Source organism: Cydia fagiglandana, chromosome 9, assembly GCF_963556715.1.
Source record: "Cydia fagiglandana chromosome 9, ilCydFagi1.1, whole genome shotgun sequence".
NCBI classification, from domain to species: domain Eukaryota; kingdom Metazoa; phylum Arthropoda; class Insecta; order Lepidoptera; family Tortricidae; genus Cydia; species Cydia fagiglandana.
Genome location: NC_085940.1, coordinates 742,610 through 759,862, shown reverse-complemented (window position 1 = coordinate 759,862; position 17,253 = coordinate 742,610). Strand labels below are relative to the sequence as shown.

Here is a 17,253-nt window from a genome sequence, read left to right as displayed (position 1 = left end):
TTTTTGACCACAGTTAAGCAACGTCGGGAGTGGTCAGTACTTGGATGGGTGACCGTTTTTTTTTTGCTTTTTTTTTGTTTTTTTTTGCATTATGGTACGGAACCCTTCGTGCGCGAGTCCGACTCGCACTTGCCCGGTTTTTATTCGTTCACCACATGTACACACACAATCGCTATAAACAAAAACAAAGAGCAACACTAACATAAAATAAAATAAGAACAAAAGCATAAATAAAATGTAGGTAGTATGCATGTAATTGAAAAAATCACATTAACGATAAACTAAAGAAATTAACGAAAAACTAAATCGCGCGTACGAAAATGTTTAGTGCCGAGAAGCATAAAACCTGCTCAATTAAGCCTATTTATGTAGTCACAGGCATTTCACAATTTTATTTTTAGTATCTACTCGTACTGAGGTTGTACTGATAATAGCATGCCATTAGATAAACATAAAAACCGGGCAAGTGCGAGTCGGACTCGCGCACGAAGGGTTCCGTACCATAAAGCTAAAAAAAACCGAAAAAATGCAAAAAGAAAACGGTCACCCATCCAAGTACTGACCACGCCCGACGTTGCTTAACTTTGGTCAAAAATCGCGTTTGCTGTATGGGAGCCCCACTTAAATCTTTATTTTATTCTGTTTTTAGTATTTGTTGTTATAGCGACAACAGAAATACATCATCTGTGAAAATTTCAACTGTCTAGCTATCACGTTTCGTGAGATACAGCCTGGTGACAGACAGACGGACAGACGGACGGACGGACGGACGGACGGACGGACGGACGGACGGACGGACAGCGAAGTCTTAGTAATAGGGTCCCGTTTTACCCTTTGGGTACGGAACCCTAAAAAATATTAAATACACTAAATTATGAATGAACCTGAAGGCGTTATAGTTTTAACTTCTAACCCATATTCAGGGTTAGGTTTTTTGGATGCGTTTTAAGCATGTGTGAGTGATCGTGTTAATGTATGCATGTATGTGTCAAAATCAGTCGCAAATAAATTGTAGTAAATATGTACAAGTATGTACAAGTATATTTACAATAATTATTTACATTAATTTACAAATTCCACTGAAGAAGGTAGAGAGGCAATAGAGAGTACTCTCTCCAGGCGGGTGTTATGCCTGGGGACCGAAGTCCGCTGAGAGTTGGTCGGAAGTTATATATGTATATGGAAACTGACATTATAACTCCGTAAGCGCGATGTAGGTCTTACATACTAATTGCCTTCTAGAAATCTATAGTTCGTTTTTTTTAGCATTAGAAATAAGGTAAACAATCTTGATGTGTCTTTTAATTGAAAAAGACATTTAAAAAATAAGTTACGGCAAATATGTCATCATCATCTCAGCCTATATACGTCCCACTGCTGGGCACAGGCCTCCTCTCGAGCGCGAGAGGGCTTGGGCTATAGTCCCCACGCTAGCCCAATGCGGATTGGGGACTTCACATACACCTTTGAATTTCTTCGCAGATGTATGCAGGTTTCCTCACGATGTTTTCCTTCACCGAAAAGCGACTGGTAAATATCAAATGATATTTCGTACATAAGTCCCGAAAAACTCATTGGTACGAGCCGGGGTTTGAACCCGCGACCTCCGGATTGCAAGTCGCACGCTCTTACCGCTAGGCCACCAGCGCTCTATGCAAATATGTAACAATGATGAATCTAATACGATCATTTATAATCTTCTGCTTTCATAAATAATAGTTACCGATTTTTTAAAAGCGTTTTTCAATTAAAAGACATGTCAAGATCGCTTAACTTCTTTGTAGTTCTTTCTAATGCTAAAAAAAACGAACTATAGACGTAGTATCTTCTTAGTAGTTTGTGCGTTCTTAGCTTCCTAACGCCATCTGTTAGAATATTGTGGCACGGCGTTGGCAGTGACAGCTAGAGGAGCCGCCACAAAATCTTCAAACAGTCCACACGTCTCTCTTTAAGAAAAATCCCTACATACAAATATCAACCTTATTACAAAGAACAATAGTTAAGGTGACTTTGCAGTTTACATCCCAAGAGTGCAGTAAAACATGCAAGAGTGAGTAGGGGCTGGCTCTATACAAATATTTCAAGTTCATAAGATACACTTCAAAGCAAACTATAGAAAGCGTCCCGTTTATGTTGTTCTTGGTAGTAGTTACCAGATTTTCACTATCAGTCGGCAACCTTACTTTTTCTGGAAAAATATGATAGATTTCCCCTACCGTCCGCGTCCTGTAGGTTGTAGAATATGTTGTCCTTTTGTAGAATAAAAAAAGGACATAAAAAATCACAAACAAATTATTATTTTTTTAAACAGAAAAAATGATAACAAATCCAGATCACATTAATAACCTGTTTTTGCAATTAAAATAAGCCTCCGTGTACAGGTATGTACTTAATGGTACCTACTGTAGTTATTCAAAACTAAACCGCAATTTCCTGAAACCGTATTAATCACGTTTTCGCCGAAAGTGTCAATAAAACTGCTCGTCTCACGAAAAAACCGACGAATATTACCAAGAATCAATCGAGCCCAGGTCCGGACTCGACCGCACTCCGGTTTAATTCGGGAAATTGTATCACAATACCGATTCAAAAGGCTATATAAACCTACCAATTTAAAGTACACCTACACCCTTTTAAAACAGCGGTTTGTTAATGTGGAACAAGCCCGATAATTAGGTATAATGTTCACACCAATGATCGGGTTTTCGGAATCGAATTAAAATAGTTGCAGTTGATTTCTGAAAATTCACACGTGTTTTACAGTTTCGTTTCACCGTTTTGTGAGTGCACTTTTAAAATTTTTTAAATCATGGTCGTAAGTACTAACAAAAATGATCTCAGTTGGTCCTAAAATAAATGAAACTGAATTGAATTGATGATGGTTTTAGTGTTGTAATAAACCGTTATTTATATAATTGCATTAGATTGTTATGTAACGTAGTCGCGTGACATAAGGACTTTTAATACTGTTTCTCTAAATTGAGTATTCAATTATTAAAAAGTATGTTTGCTGGTTCATCTCGAAATCAATAATCTTGACCTCATGTTTTTAGGAAAGAAAAATTGCGTGGCCATGATGGTGCTCGTTTAATCCAGTTTAACACGCATAAACAGATAATAAGCAGCCAAGCAAACCTGCAAGATAACTCACGTAATAACCTGACACATATTTCGATTGCATACAAGTACAAAGATTAGCAGTTTTAATAACAAAACTCCCGCGAGACACAGACCTATTGAACTATATTAAAACGGGCCACAGTTTGCGTCAGTCCGCCTGCTCCCGTTGAAGCTACTCGTTATGGAGCGTGCGTGAGTGACCCAGTTCAATACATATTTATACCTAACGTCACAACTATTACAAAGTCACTATTTGTTGTCACTTTTAGTTTGCTGGCGACACATTTTGCACACAGCTAATTATTATTAAGCGTAAATAATAGTGTGCCGAGTCCGAACCTGTTCGGCGCAGGCGCACCGCTAATGACTTAATTCAAGTATCACAGCGCACACTGCGCAGCGGTACCTACACTCGCTTATTTATACGTATTCATGTTTACGGTTGTTTATATCTATTTAAACTGGGTATTACTCATGTATTTAGGAACATGTCGCTTTTGTAGATCAACTTAAGTAAGGATTAGTTTAATTTTATTGTCACCTGGATCGATATACGACCACTTCGGCTGAATATTCGGCAAAGTGGCCGAAAAGCCCGAGTACCGAATAGTTGCCGAATATTCGTGACATCCCTAATTACAACACACAAAATTGTAGAGCCCCCTCCCCATTGTCACACTTGTCAATACGTACTGTCACACTTAGGTAGCATATCACCGGTACACCGGGTCTATTCCTACTCTATTTAGTCAACCCATGTTGAATTGTAATTTTCATGTCCGTCGGTGTATTTTAAGTAGTGATGTACCGACTGTTGATTTGGCCGACTAGCCGACTAATCGGCGCTCGAATGGCCGATTAGTCGGCCGACTAGTCGGCTAGTCGGCCAGATCATTAGTTTTGTATAAGTTCAGGTGAAAAACAATAGTTTTGCTCTTTTGGTTGCGCTATTTATATTTTCGCTTGGCTAAAAGGTGTTCTCTACAGGTTCAAAGACCTATTTATCACAAGATTCCTCGTTCAATTTCTGTCTTTCTTTTATTTTGCGATCCTGAGCAGACCGTCAGTAGGTACAACTTGTAGGAGGTATTTTCAAGGCTCTATTTTTCGTACGTAGTGGCCAGTTAAGAACCTATCTCCTGTGGTCAGCGGCTTTACGAGCAATGTGCCCTATTTATAAGTCTCTAAATTTTGCAATAACATTAATCGTTCCTCATGGCTCCACTATTAAAAAAAAACCGAATTATAATAAAATCCTTTAAGTATCGAACTTGGCCATGAAATTACACGAGAATCAGTTGAGATTGGCCTGTAGCCCACCACCATACGATAACGATCAAACTGTCAATTTAGCCCAAGAAAGATACAATCGGCTAGTATGGCGGAATGGAAATAATTAGTAATAGCTGAACTATTCGGTGTATGGGACAGACAATAAATCTAGTGATTACGTCGACACATAATCCAAATAAATATATTACATTTAGGTATTTAAAAAAAAATTTAAAAATATAAAAAATCACAGAAAATTTGTAAAAAATATTAATAACATTTTTTAAATTAATACTCATAGAGAAATATTTGATTTATAACATTAAGCATGAATCACACAAAAAATAATTATGTATCCTACATTTAAAGTAAGTAACCTACGGTTATTATTAAATTCAGTATATTTCCGTCCTCAAAAATGGTAATAGGCTATTTTTTCTCTAATTATTTCCAAATTATAATAAGTACAAGCGTTGCAATTTAATCGTACACTAAATAATACCGTATGGTGGGTTTTATGGGGTTGTGCTTTAATTTCCTGGTTAAAAATGGTAATAGATCAATATCATATGGGATTTTCGTTATGAGTTCTCGATCGTCGAATACTGTAAAAATCGGCTTGAAATATGATTCATAACACAAAAAACCATCAAAAACGTTATCGTTGCTTTAAAATTGCCGCGCACGAGCCAGCGAGCTAACGCGATTGGTCGTTGCATGGAGCGGGCGGCGGAACGATGAAACTTCCCCCCGCCCCGAGCGCGAATATTTAAAAAAGTATTTAGTATATTTACTATTTACTCGGTCAAGACATATGTACCAGTGAAATTAAAAAATATGGGAGACTAATAGATTCGAACTACTTATCAGCTTTAATCTGGGCAAGAGTGCTGTAAATAAGAAAGTAAATTTTATATAATTGCAGGCTTTCCGTCTTTGCGTGCGCGTTAAATTTAATACAATAATAGGCCAATTATATTGGGCTATTATACCGAAACACACATAATTTGATAGCAGAAAAAGACGCGAAATTAAAATTTTCTTAGGGATTTCAAATCTTCGCGCCTATAAGTTTAAACCATTTAAGGTTTCAATAGCGGTCATTTAAGTACCACCCCTCACCACTAAAATGTAATTATCAAAAACGACAGTTGCTAATGTTCCCCAAAGTAAGCATTTCTAGTTATTGCTGCAATACAGTGGTACCGGGCACCTTACGACGCAAGGCCGAGCAGGAATCGCAAACCTTAAAATATTTGCACTAATTAATTGAGTTAGGATTTTGTTAGTACTCTTTAATTGAATAGCAAAAAATATAAGTTAAGTATTAGAAATACCGTTTTTACTCGATTTTTAACTAAGTAATTATTGTTAAACTTATTTTTACCGTGTGGTGTCGGTTAAAATTTCACTAAGTAACATCATTTATTTTGGCGACTAGGGCAATAAAAGTCGACACCATAACCAACAAATTAACAAACAACAAAAATTTGCAGTAATATTCCAAAACTCGACTGAACGCAAGCGCACCCGAACATGGAATGACTGACTAAAATGGCGGACCAAGTGTGCCACTCCCCTGACTCAGAGTCCTGTCATAAAACGTAAGGCCGTGGTATTCGTCAGGGGGTAGCTGAGCGGCGAGCGGTGAATGCAGGTAGCAATAAGGTGTTCAGTTAATGTTTTTATAATTTGAAATGACTTCGTTTCCAATGTAGAAATAATCAAACAGACTTTAGAAGCATTTAATATTTTATTTGTGGCCGTATAAATTATGTTTTGTAAATTAACTACAATTGTTCATATTTGTGGATAAAACAATATACATATATTTACTATATAATTCATACTAAATTAACATTAAATAAATACATTATTTTTGACATAAAAATACATTGCGCGTATTTAGCTACTTAGCAAGCACTTTGTTTGATTACGATACCTGCAAGCAAGTAGTAAGTCTATGGCTCCATCCTATCCTGTACCACGATATACAAGCGATAACATTTTTGCGACAGTTTTGTATAGATAATGGGTTTGTCGCTAGAAAATTACGATATCGAGATAAAAGTCAGGTCTATGAGGGCTATTGAAACCTTAAATGGTTTTTACATACATGTTTTAAATTTGCCGCGCTTTTTCAAGTCATGCTGATTCACTATAGAATAGTAATCGAATTGGTTCAGATTTAACGTTCAATGCATATATTGCATATAAATAACATAATTTTGGACTAAGTACATACCTACATGACATCAGGCTATGGTTTGGCGCACCGTGTTACGCGCGCGCGCTAATGTGTTACGGCTGTTAAGTGGAGTCCAGACGGGATGATCAAATCGACCGATTTGATCAGAAATGAAATTGGGGTCAATCTCCAAATTAAGCAACAATTAAACAACTGTACCGATATTTGGAACCTCAGAATAATATTGAGAGTAGAGATGCACCGGATAGTGACATTAGTGACCCACTATCCGGCCGAATACCGGATATTAACTTTGCTAGATTTCAGAGTAAACAAATTGGATTTAAGAAACAGTCACGGTCATATTGTACTTACTCGTTTATTATTTCAAAACAATTTAAAAATCCACATCCACTCACTTGCACGCGTAGGTACCTACTCATTTCGAACATAGAAATGAGTCCGCGCCAACGTTCACCACGAAACAGGTTAAAACCTGCACAATGCGCACCTAAAAACCGAAATGTAGGTATTATTCCGCCGGCCGATGGTCAGGCCGAATACCCGGTATCCGACCAAACAACTATCCATTGCATCTCAAATTGAGAGTGGCAACACTGTCGTAGGTCGTATTGCTCCTTTCTAGCATATACGTCCCTCGCTCCTACACTCCCACCACACAGGCAGGTTGCTTTGTCAGTTATTCAAGGCAAATTTTCAAGTCATTGGCTTGCTGTTTTTCCATCTAGAAGGTCGTGAAGCTAAATTACTGGTGAGTTTTTGAATTTGTACCTCAGTTTAGCTGACTATATTGAAATAGTTATTTATTTTACAAGGGGGCAAAGTTATTGTTTAACCGCTCGTGCTAATATTGCGAGTATCAATATTCGAAACATGGAATCTTGAGCGTTGCGAGGGTTTCAAAGCACGAGGGTTAAACAAAATTTGCCCCAATTGAAACACAAAATCTTTCACTACATCAACCTGAAGCAAATATTAAATGTAATAATCAAATACAAATGAATGTTATTAAATATTTATCATCCAAAATCATGATTTAAAAGTCAATTCTACCAGCAAACATAACAAAACAACTCAAAATTTGCATTTGATTACTTTGCCTCACTTGTGATTAAAATGTAAGTTTGCTCTTAGTTTTTGAAGTGCAAAGTAAGCCTTTCCGAGCTGGTGTGGTGAAAAACAGTTTCTAACGGCTTATGCCATGATATGACGTGAAAGTGTTTTCAAAGGCTGCCTGCGTGCACCGTGGCTATGCCAATGAAAATACTGAAGTACATATCTTTAAAAACACATCGAGTTAGTAAAGCGTGCACGTGTTACCATTACATACTACATGAAGTCTCTTCTGAGTCCTGTTAGTTTAAATCTTTCTGTGTGTATAATAAGGTTTGAAATTTGAATACTTAAATGGTGAATGGCATACCCTTCAGTTTTCAAGTGATTTGTGTTTTCGAATACGAATGGTACGGCTAGTTAATACGCGTTACGTAGAACCTACGTATTAAGGTAGACTATGATATGGCGAGGAGGTTTCATCTGTCTAAGTATCTATCAGCAATTTGTCTTTTTATCCCGTTCAGGGTTAGTATAATATAGCAGAATGTGACATCCTGCGGATAAAGGTACCTTATGGCGATTGGCGCTTACGCTATTATTAACGCCGCTCCAATATTATTGCAACGCTATGCGGCATAAGCGCCAGCCGCCATAAGGTACCTTTATCGCGGGACGTCACAAATAAACTTTTAGTAATAAAAGTGCTGATAAAAAGAGATACAAGGTAACGAACAAACCTACATCCCATTGTGGGTTAGTACTTCGGCAATTCATAATTCATATACTTAAATTTGACTAGAAACAGAGAGAGATTAGCATGGCTCTGCGCAAGAATGACATACGAAATCGTGAAATATTTCACTCTTTATCTACCTACTTATTTCTTTCCAACTAGATGTTTGATTTTGAATAAAATATTGGTAAAAATGTAGGTAGGTACTTAAATAAATAATTTAGCAGGTACTTACTTACCTATAGCTTAAAAGATTAAGGAAAAGAACTTTTGCATGTAGTTGTTATTTTGGATTTAATTACACTTCACATATATATAATTTTTTATCTAAGTCTTTATTTAACATCTATAAAAATATGATCAAATTTTTAGGTAGGATATCCACAACGCAGGCTTCGTCAGGTGGTCACAAATGCAAATCATATATATAAAATCGAAAAACCAGAACGGGATAAAAAACGAGGGAAGAAGAGAGATGGCACCTTACAAATTTCTAAAAAAGTTTTTAACACGTTTCACGAATAAGACGCACGTATGATAAGAAAAAGCTGTTCTAATCTATTATCTAAATATGAGAATATAACTAGAGCATAAAAACTATCGCTTTCGATGCGTATTTAACTTACAATAAGCAAAAGAAATTTTCATAACATTCTTCATTTTACGACTATCGGCCATTTTCGGAAACTCTGTTGGTTTCGTTTCGATCTTCAAATAACCAAAATTATGTTTGTTATGTTGGTATGCAGTGATTTCGGCTTTTTTTACTCGAAGTAAAATAAAAAGTGCTGTCAATGTCAACCTTCGTAGCCCCCATACGAATGACTTCTGTCATATTACTAATAATTTGCATTTCGTTGTTTTAAATTTATTTTCGAGTTATATTATTCAGATGACTTTTATGGCTTCGGCAACCATTGCCATTCGTCCGGGGAACGGGCTGCCGAGAAAGCCCAAAAATAAAAAGTTGATACGTTAATATGAAGTCCATCAGTTCAAGGGATGACTTTAGAGATATAATCAATTCGGGAATTGTTTTCTCGCGTAATAAGATACGACTCGACCAGGTAAGATTTTTCTTCTTGCTGAAAGTCACCATCAGATATATCGGAGCGGATGAGGTATTCACAAATATCTGAACCATGTAAATTATGTATAATGTAATCAAAGTGTATGTTCAGATATTTTTGAGCGACCTTGGTGGCTACGATATATATCTAATGGCGACTACACATTCATAAAGCAAATGTACAGTCAGTATGAAATAGATAGTGACGGCTAAAGTAGCCAAATATATCGTAATATAACTTTGTTGCCATAGAAATAATAAAAATGTGTTCCGATATATTTGGCGATATATTTGGGTATTGGAGAGACCAAAGCGGCTGAGCTTCCGTGGCTCGTAGACCAGCGGTGGAACAAAAATGGGTTTTGATAACATTAAAGTTTTTTCTTTTTTGATATGTTATTGTAAGCATGTTAAATAACATTCATGTAAAAAGTTAGAAAATTTTAGGTGGAGCGTTCGGCCATATTTAAATTTTCAATTTTTGCTAAATAACTATGTAAATATAAAATTAAAGTTACAAAAAACTTTAACATATTCAATAACACTTTAATTTATTCACAATATTCGGTTTTTAGAAATCTGGAACAGCTGCTTTCTGGTGAACGTAAAAACAGGAATTATTATGTAAATACAGAATTAGAGTAGCTGATATTGCAAAATTACGATATTATCTATCAACTTAGTATACATGTAAAAAGTTAGAAATGTAGACAATGTGCTTGTCTAGATATTGATTTCTCGTTAAGCAGTATAGCCAATATTGAATTAAAGTTTGTAGAGTTAATATTACACGGTCATAATAAAGATCTTACTTCTCACACAAAAGATTAGAAATATAAAATCACGGCGACACTAAATACTGATACGTAAGTATGCATTCCGAGCTTATATTAAGTTACATTTCAAACGCGCGGCGTTTGCGCGCGCCGCGCTGTGCGCCGTGGCAGGAGGCAGCGATCGACGGTCGCGGGCTAGCGGTTAGCGCGGTGCCCTTAAAAATACGCAAAGCGTTTATAAAATTATTATCAATGGTAAATAGTTATTTTACACAGTACACTAATGGAAACTTACCTTCCCTTATTTATTTCTATATGTACTAGGGATTGCCCGCGGTTTCGTTTACGTAGAATTCGTTATCGTGTTAAGTATAGAAATAATAGATACATTTGAAAATTATTTTAGGTGCATTGTCATACAGATAACTACCCTTGTTAAAGTATTCTTCAAATTCAATACACAGGTGTCATTTCAATATAATTTTGCGTAATTTGGCGCTTTTAGGTTATAAATGACTAGCGACATACATTTTATAAGAGCGATCATCTCCGATAATATTTACTTTATCATAAAATCAATTTCAAACTAACGTTATTCAATATTTATCATTTTAAAGTCAATATTACCAACCAACTGATCCAATTTACCTACGGTAACAACTCAAAATTTGCATCAAATTAAATTCCACTTTTCTTATCCGTTTCGAACAATCAAGAGGGCCTTTACGAGCTGATGTGGTGAAAATTTTATTTAACCTTCATCCCTTGAAACCTTCACTACGCTCAAGGTTCAACTTTACGAACCACTCGCTCCGCTCGTGGTTCAATTTTAGAATGTTTGAATTTGTGAATGTGCTTCCTGCCTCGCACAGCCAAACTGTGGAATGAACTGTCCGATACGACCTTCAAACCTTCAAAGACCCCCATCTTAAAGGTCGGCAACGTGCTTGCAACCCTTCTGGTGTTGCGGGTGTCCATGGGCGGCGGTAATCGCTAACCACCAGGTGATCCGTCTGCTCGTTTGCCTCCTATTTAATAAAAAAAATTGTTTCGCTTGTTTGGGTATCAATATTAGCACGAGCGGTTAATCAACAACTTTTCCCCTTGTAAAACAAATAAATAAGGTAGGTGAGGTGCAGGCATATGAGGCCCGGCGGGTAACAAGGCCCAGCATTCAAAAATAGCAGTTGCTCCCTATTATTCCCAATTATTCTGAATTTGTACTTGTTGCTAAGAAGGCCCACTGTCAGTGCAGGTAAAAAGGTCTAGTCCCGGGCCTTATTGAACGTATGAGATGAAATATTAGATTAAAATATTTTAAGATAATTTTCAACATGACATGTCTGCCGCATGCACCCTGAAAGGTGGGCCAAAATGGTTACGGAGTGGGACCCACGGAACACCATAGATGGTGCTAGTCGGAGTGCAGGCAGACCAAAAAGGAGATGGCGGGACGACTTGGACGTATTTTGTCCGGATTGGCGGGAAACTTCAAAAGACAGGGTTGAGTGGAGAAAGCGAGGGGAGGCCTTTGCCCAGCAGTGGGACACTTAGCCAGGCTATAAAAAAAAAAAATTCAATATTTTTAATCTCTTATTAATAAGGTCGATTTGAAGAAACTTCTATGAAATTATGACTTATAAATAACACTTGCACTGTGTGGGCTGTCAAAATTGCTGCAGACTTTTCTTGGTCTAACTCTAATATTTTTTCACTTGCTTTATTGACCTAAAGACGTTTTAAAGAATCAAAAAGTCTAATAACATTGAGGCACTTATACTTTTTAAAGGCAGTAACTAATTACAAGTGACTTTTTTTTGTTAATACATAGGTCGGTGGAATTTCCATGTTTGGCGGTCCTCCGCCTTCTCTTTGACAGCCCGATACGACACGACGTTGATCTTTTCCTTTATTTGATCCATGTACGCTCTCCTTGGTCTTCCCCTCTTCCTGTTTGCTTCAACTTTCCCTTCTATGATATTTTTGATAAATTCGTCGTGTCGTATCAGGTGCCCAAGCATCCTTCCTCTTCTATTGTCTATAGTTCTTAACAAACTCCCCCTCTCTCCTACTACATAGGCCACACTGAATGTTTTGCACTATTGGCCACTGGTAAACATTTAAATTATGAATTGTATATTTAAAAAAAATACAGGCTTTTGATTATGGAATGTGACAAATGTTGGCGACAAATCGATCGTCTTTTGTTTTTAATGGCTTGTCAAAGTAAGTCAGTGCGTTGAACGTGGCTTTAACGCGAAAATATTTTTAGAGCTATGATTTTGTTATGATTTTAAAAGTTCGCTTACTCCGCAAGAGTGTAGTGCTTGCCTTCAAAATGCTTTTGGGATTGAAGCACCACACTGAGCATCGTGAGGCGTTGGTATGGTGAATTTAGTAGAGACAGTATTATTCTAGGTAATGATTTTCGTGATGGTCGACCGTCCACGGCGATCATTCAAGGAAACGTGGCTACTGTGAGACGACTCATTGAAGAAAACCCACGAATCACCTATGACGAAATTTGAGGACAATTAGGGATAGGTTCAGACAAATACAAAAGATTTTACAAGAATATTTAAAAGTCAGGAAGCCTTGTTGTCTTTGGATTCCTCACGAATTAACTTCAGTCCAAAAACAGGTACTTTTTGACTGGTGCCGAGAAATGCTGCGTAAGTATATGCAAGGAAGTTCAAATGCTGTATATAACATCGTTACAGGAGATGAAACCTGGATTTACTGCTACGATCCGGAAAAAAGGCATTAGTCCAGTCAATGGGTCTTTCGAAGGTGACAGGAGGCCCATACAAGTTCAACAAGCCAAAAGCGTTGCCAAACATTTTGATCGTCTGTTTTTTTTAAACGCGACATTTTTGTACCGTACTTTTAAATAATAAAAGAACGTTAAATACTGAGCAGTACACTACCATTTGTGTGCTCGCAGTCATTGAAAAAGACCGCGAGAGACGACCGAGAAGCCGCATCCTCCTGCGTCATAATAATGCGTCCACCGATACCGCAATAAAGGCAAAAACATTTTTTAATTACGAAAACGTGGAAAATGTCTCTTATACGGATTATAATCCAGACATTGCACCATGTGACTTCTATCTATTTCCCAAAATTAAGGATTTAATTTGGGGTTTGACATTTAAGACCCCGGATAAGGCAGTTACTACGTTTCATCACCACGTCGAAAAATTGCAGTCAAGTGATTGGGCCTCATGCTTCCAAAAATGGTCCGAGCGAGTGAATATATGTGCATAGAATGTAAAGGGAAACATTTTGAGAAGCAATAAATGTATTATTATGGTTATAAATGGTTTTATTCAAAAGTTACGCAAAACTTTCAGTATGCGTAAAACCTCTTCGTTAGTTTTCTTTTCTTTTACGATAGAATTGCGTAAAATCGATATTTTGCAACAAGTGACGAATTTTAAAACACGGTCAAAGGGAGTGTTTTAACGTGCTTATTATAGCACCGGTGTCGTAATGTAGCACCAGATGTACTGTAAAAATTATGTTAAAAGATAATACTTACTGTTACGAATAAATATTTATACTGTAAAAAAATATCCCACCAAACACATTTTCATGTAAATTTTGTTGCTAAGACGAAACCATAAGACTAGCACTGTCAAAAAGTTGTCAGATCTCTTGTCGAGCCAAGCTTCAAACTCTACAAGCCCTAACTTCACTAACTCTACACCTTAGTCAAAATATGTGGCTTGACTGTTTCGCTACCGCCACATGGGCATAAGGTGAAAAATTTATTAAATTCATTATTTTTAGGGTTCCGTACCTCAAAAGGAAAAATACTGAACCCTTATAGGATCACTCGTGTGTCTGGCTGTCCGTCTGTCACAGCCTATTTGCTCCGCAACTACTGCACCAATAAGTTGAAATTTGGTATACACATGTAAGTCTATAGCCCAAGGACATACATGTAAAGTAAATAATAGAAATTCAAAAAAATATATATCTAGACACGCGGCAGCGTGTCAAGCCAAGTTCAAGCAAAGGAACTGGCTAGCCAACGCCGAGTGTAATATTACACGAACCACTTGGTGCCACTTTTGACCCTTCTATAACTCAAAACATCTTTGACGTAAACACATAAAACTACGTGTGTTTAATTATATCCATAAGGATATCTAGAAGCCCAAATTTCATGAAGCTGGCTCAAACGGTTATAAAGGTATGAAGGTCAAAAAGTCGTAAATTTTAAGACTGACTTATGACTTATAGTACCTAAACCTAACCTACTTCCAGATGACCTAGAAGGATGAAATTTGGAATCCAGCTTGGTTATTGTGTGTAACCGTAGGAAAAAATCTAAAAATAAAATAAAGTTAAAAAATAGGGGGGGTCCCCATACAAAAAAACCACTTTTTATTGGGACTGACATATAAGTACCTAAACCTAACCTACTTCCAGATGACCTAGAAGGATTAAATTTGGAATCCAGCTCGGTTATTGTGTGTAACCGTAGGAAAAAATCTAAAAATAAAATAAAGTTTAAAAATAGGGGGGGTCCCCATACAAAAAAACCATTTTTTATTGGGACTGACATATAAGTACCTAAACCTAACCTACTTCCAGATGACCTAGAAGGATGAAATTTGGAATCCAGCTCGGTTATTGTGTGTAAGCGTAGGAAAAAATCTAAAAATAAAAAAAAAGTTAAAAAATAGGGGGGGGTCCCCATACAAAAAAATATTTTTTTATTGTAGCGTTGGAACCGTTACAAGCAGATATTTGAAACTACCCCAATATATGTATTATTATATTTGCTATATTTAAATAAAGTTTAGTCAAAAAATAAGTGGTGTCCCCATACAAAAAACTTGTAATACGCTCTAAACAACCGGCCAACGGTGTGTCGTCGGCGGCGCGCGGCACCACATAATTATACAAAGAACAGAAGTAAAAACCATACAGCGGAAACACAAGAAAAAACATTAAATCTCAATACCTGCCTAGTTTTCTTTACAAAAAGTATTGATATCCCACCAAAAACATAAATGTAAAAAAGGAGAGCCAAGTTCAATACAAAAATTATGCTTGGCTGTGGGGCTCGCCGCAAAAAGAATGGAGATCTAAATGAGTGCCACTGCCAAGTTCTATGCAAAATCCAAATATGTATTTATAGGAACAAAATAACATTATAAACAAGTATTAAACTCTATTTCTTTGTTTTATTGGATACCTATAACAATTGCTGTTATTTAAAAAAATGTGAGATCTTAAAGTAGGTTAGATTTGGCTTGGCCAGGTTTTATCAGAATTACAATATATATAAAATGATTGATATAATGAAAACTGGCCAAGTCAAATCTAACCTATTTTAAGATCTCACATTTTTTAAAATAACAGCAATTGTTATAGGTATCCAATAAAGCAAAGAAATAGAGTTTAATACTTGTTTATAATGTTATTTTGTTCCTATAAATACATATTTGGATTTTGCATAGAACTTGGCAGTGGCACTCATTTAGATCTCCATTCTTTTTGCGGCGAGCCCCACAGCCAAGCATAATTTTTGTATTGAACTTGGCTCTCCTTTTTTACATTTATGTTTTTGGTGGGATATATATCAAATGAAGGGGCTCATTGTAAGAATGTCAGATATATTTATTCATAAATATATTGTTAAAAATTGTGTAATGTACAGAACCCTTGGAACGCGAGTGCGACTCGCATTTGGGCGGTTTTTGTATTATACTTACATACAATAGTTCTTGTAGAAACGAAACGGCCAAGCCACTCACTTTTGGTGTAGAGCTAGTAAAGTTAGAAGCTTAGCAAGAGATCTGATAACTTTTTGACAGTGCGAGCCTTATGGTTTCGTTTGGGCAACATTTTACATCAAAATGTTTTTGATGGGATTTCACTTCTTTTTGTAAGTTGTTTATGACAATCTTCCATCCCCTAATTTAAAGGGTTGGGGGTGATTTAATATTAAAAATCCTGAAATAAGTATCTGGGGGCATCTGTTACACAATGTACTTCTTACTGATTCCCCATACAAACCCTTCACCCCGTAAGGGTAAACTTTGGGGTTGAAATCTGCCTTCATCCCGTAAGGGTAAACTTTGAGGTTGAAATCTATTCTATATCCTTCCCCATAACAATACCTATCTACATACCAAATTTCAACTAAATCGGTTCAGTGATTATTGATTTCCCATACAAAATTAAACCCCATCTTCATCCCCTTAGGGATAATTTTTTTTTGAATTTATTTGTTGTTGTGTACTAAAACTATCTTACATACCAAATTTCAGCTTCTTAGAGGACTTCAGGAAGTACCCGGTATTGATGATCATCAAGTGAGTGAGTCAGTGACGAAATCGAAGTTTTTAGATATGAATAAAATCTAAAGTATAAGAGCTATGCAATTGATATGCTTAATAAGTCCGAGAACTTTGTTTATCTGGTATAATCCAACCCCAAGTTATGAGGGTTCCAAAAAACGACAAAGCGCTTCGAGAAAAGGTAGATAGTGCCCTTGCGCTTTTCTCGTCTTGGCGGGGGCACTGCCGTGCCCCCAGATGTTAAAGGATGAGACTACTGTAACTAATAAAGATTTATGTTTAGTTACCTACTATTTTCGCGTAAAATAGACAATTTTTATATCTTTAGTTATTAAGACCCAAAATAATTATTTTCACTTATTATAAATAAATCCTCCTGTTATGAAGTATCAAATATTGTTATTTGTATATGTCTAACTCTTAAGTTAAAAACAATAAAATCTGTTATTACCTACTGTCAAAATGATTATTTTTTGCGGGATTAAGTAATACACTGGTAGTGTTCAATAAGGCCCATAATAGGACTTTTATAAAAGGTATATTTTCCAAGAGTATCGTAATATTTTTATAACTATTTTGGTATAATGAAGAAACTTAAATAAATGAGAAACCTATTTGAGTGAGTTTCTCATACTTCATATCCTGTTTATTAAAAAAAAAAAACATTTTAATTTAAGGTGGGCTGTATATAGGCATATACG

At 36.3% G+C, this 17,253-nt stretch overlaps 1 protein-coding gene and 1 non-coding gene across 2 annotated transcripts in view; one reads left to right on the top strand and one right to left on the bottom strand.

Annotated features, from left to right (window-relative positions):
• Positions 1–17,253, bottom strand: part of LOC134667106 (homeobox protein unc-4-like) — an 83,225-nt gene that overhangs the window by 28,261 nt on the left and 37,711 nt on the right. The gene's annotated exons all lie outside the window — the stretch shown is intronic.
• Positions 8,415–8,525, top strand: LOC134667814 (U6 spliceosomal RNA). Its single transcript, XR_010098694.1, has one exon. It is a non-coding gene; the product is annotated as a U6 spliceosomal RNA (small nuclear RNA).